The 2,500-nt window shown below is 46.1% G+C and overlaps 1 pseudogene; it reads right to left on the reverse strand.

Moving 5' to 3' along the window:
• Nucleotides 1–2,500, reverse strand: part of LOC142917205 (28S ribosomal RNA) — an 11,173-nt pseudogene that overhangs the window by 4,282 nt on the left and 4,391 nt on the right.

Consider the following 2,500-nt stretch of genomic DNA (forward strand, 5'->3'; position numbering starts at 1 on the left):
TAAAAAAAAGAACCAAGACTTCGTCTTGGAAAATAACAATCTAAATTGTGGAAAATAGTAAAATGAAATAAAAACCGACTTCACCTTCGAAAATAACAAAATCAATCTAAAACAAATGACATCTTAAAACAAAACTATTATTTGTTTCGGAGGTTGTCTATGACTGTTCATAGACCGCATAATTTCCACAGAACATTCTCAGAATATCAAGAGAGAAAAGCAGCGTTCTGCAGGAAATCATCTTGGCCAGTGATGTCGTTCTGGGTTTGGTCAGGCCCAGGGAGGTAAGTACCTCGTTATTCTCAAGGGGCCACTTTCCTCTTGCCCCAACCGGGAATCCAAAGAATGTGACCTTGCTAGCCTTCGTCAGCACTTTGACTTGATCACCAAGAGAGGTATAGTACGAAACTTTGTGCGAGGCAGCATCTGACAAGGTATTCTTTGAAAGCTCAAAACGGACGGTGACATCGATCACAACCGCCTCCTCATCTTTTGCAAACACGAGGTCAGGCTTTCTCATCTCTCCCGTCTCGGATATGAACCGTGGCTCTTTGTATACAGACCAGCCCAATCTAGCCGCTTCGTCTGCCAGAATGTTACTGATCTTGTTATGTCGCGCAATTCTTGCTTTCTGTACTGCAGGACATTGACCGAGAATGTGCGAAAGGGACTCGAGTCTGGCAGAGCATTTCCTGCAGGAACGTAAGGCCCCATCTCTGCCTCTGTTCAAGCTTTCTCTTGTTGGGTAAATATTTGCCCTTAGTTGTAGTGCTGCGATAAAGAAGCATTGTTTAAAGCCGCACCATGGCCTCAACCAAGCATTACTGATTCTATCATGCGCAAAGTTTACAATGCCCCTTCCTTGAACCGGCTTTTCGCACCATCTCTGAAATTCATGCTCCCTCCAATCGCAGGGTCTCGGATATACAGGTTCTTTTGACACCGAGTCCCTGAGAACGAATGTTGGGATTGCATCACTGTCACCCCCTGCTCGTACCCACAAATTACGGTATTCTTCCTCCATACCCTGCGAGGACACAATATTACAGGTGATAGCATCGGACGAGTTTGCTATACGTTGCAGCCTTCTAACTTGAACCGAAGGGATTGTTTTTTCCAGTTTCAAGATGGCAAGGCCTCCGTCTCGGGCTCTGGCATATAACAGTCCATCACAAGTTGAAGCGGGAAGGTGGAGCCATCCTTTTACCGCCTTTCTAATCTCTTGGTCCAACCCACGGAGAGTTGATTGCTTGCAGTCCGAGTGGTCTGCAGGATATAACAATCTGGGTAGGGCATAGGCATTGAGTAGTTCAACCTTCTGAGTTGGCTTCAGAGGCGCCTCATCGATTTTCGAGATCCATGTCTTTAGCTGACAATGTAGATCAGGCTGTATAGTGCCAGTCCAAGGGCCAATTTTCAGACCAAGGTATTTCGTTGATTCATCAGGTTGGATCATATGGACATCTTTATTTTTGATAGTCCATGGGTCGCAGTTGTTCACCGTATATGAATCTTTGGTTGGGCTTATCATGAAGCCCTGGCACTTTCTGGCCTGAACCTCCAATCCCGATAGCCCACAAAATGATTCCAAGATCGCTAGATTGGCGGCCATACCAACCCAAGATTCGCTCACCAACACCAAATCATCAGCAAATGCAAGAGCTGTCACGTGGTCGGTATCAATGGAGTACCCAACTCCGTGTGACTCTAGGGTGCATATCAAAGGGTCCATGGCAAGATTGAAGAGCAGGGGTGACATGGGGTCACCCTGTTTGACACCAACACGTATGCTAATTTCTCGAGTCGACTCGCCATTGCTTTTGAACGAGGTCGTACACCGATCGTAGGCGTTCTGGATGATGCCCACCACGTGTTCATCTACTTTCTTGTGCCTTAACACCCATAAAATATGAGCATGCGAAACCGAGTCAAAAGCTTTCGCTATGTCGATGAACATGACAGCCAACGGCCTGTGCAATTTCTTAGCGTGTCTCATAAGGTCCTGTAGCACCTTAAGATTTTCAGAGCAGCCAGATGCCGCTATAAAACCACGCTGCCTTGGGTTTAAGGGACAAGCACGAGCAAGACGTGCAGTCATTATTCTGGAAAATAATCTCAGAATCATTGAACCAATCGTTATTGGTCTCCAGTTCCCCAATTCTTTCAGCTTTTCATCGTCCATAACCTTAGGAATAAGAATCGTCCTATTCTTTTTCAACTCTTTGGGAATAATTCCTGTAATCATCCATGCATTAAATAGGGCTGTCAGTGTCCGACCCTCGGGGTCGGCAGCACAGATTGCAGCCCTTGTTAGGCCATCTGGCCCAGCTGCTGACGTTGGTTTAATGGCCCGTATGGCAGTCTGAACTTCCTCCACCGAAATTAGGGGCTCAAAGTATTCGTTATTTGCAACACCTGATGACTTAAATTGGCCCAGGCCATTGAATGGCAACACCTTCTCCCATTTTTCGCAGTAAAAACGATATACATCTGCGTTCGG

The sequence above is a fragment of the Petromyzon marinus genome, unplaced genomic scaffold (assembly GCF_048934315.1).
Source record: "Petromyzon marinus isolate PM22_M1 ecotype Great Lakes invasive population unplaced genomic scaffold, UKy_Petmar_22M1.pri1.0 PM_G_Scaffold_43, whole genome shotgun sequence".
Lineage (NCBI taxonomy): Eukaryota > Metazoa > Chordata > Hyperoartia > Petromyzontiformes > Petromyzontidae > Petromyzon > Petromyzon marinus.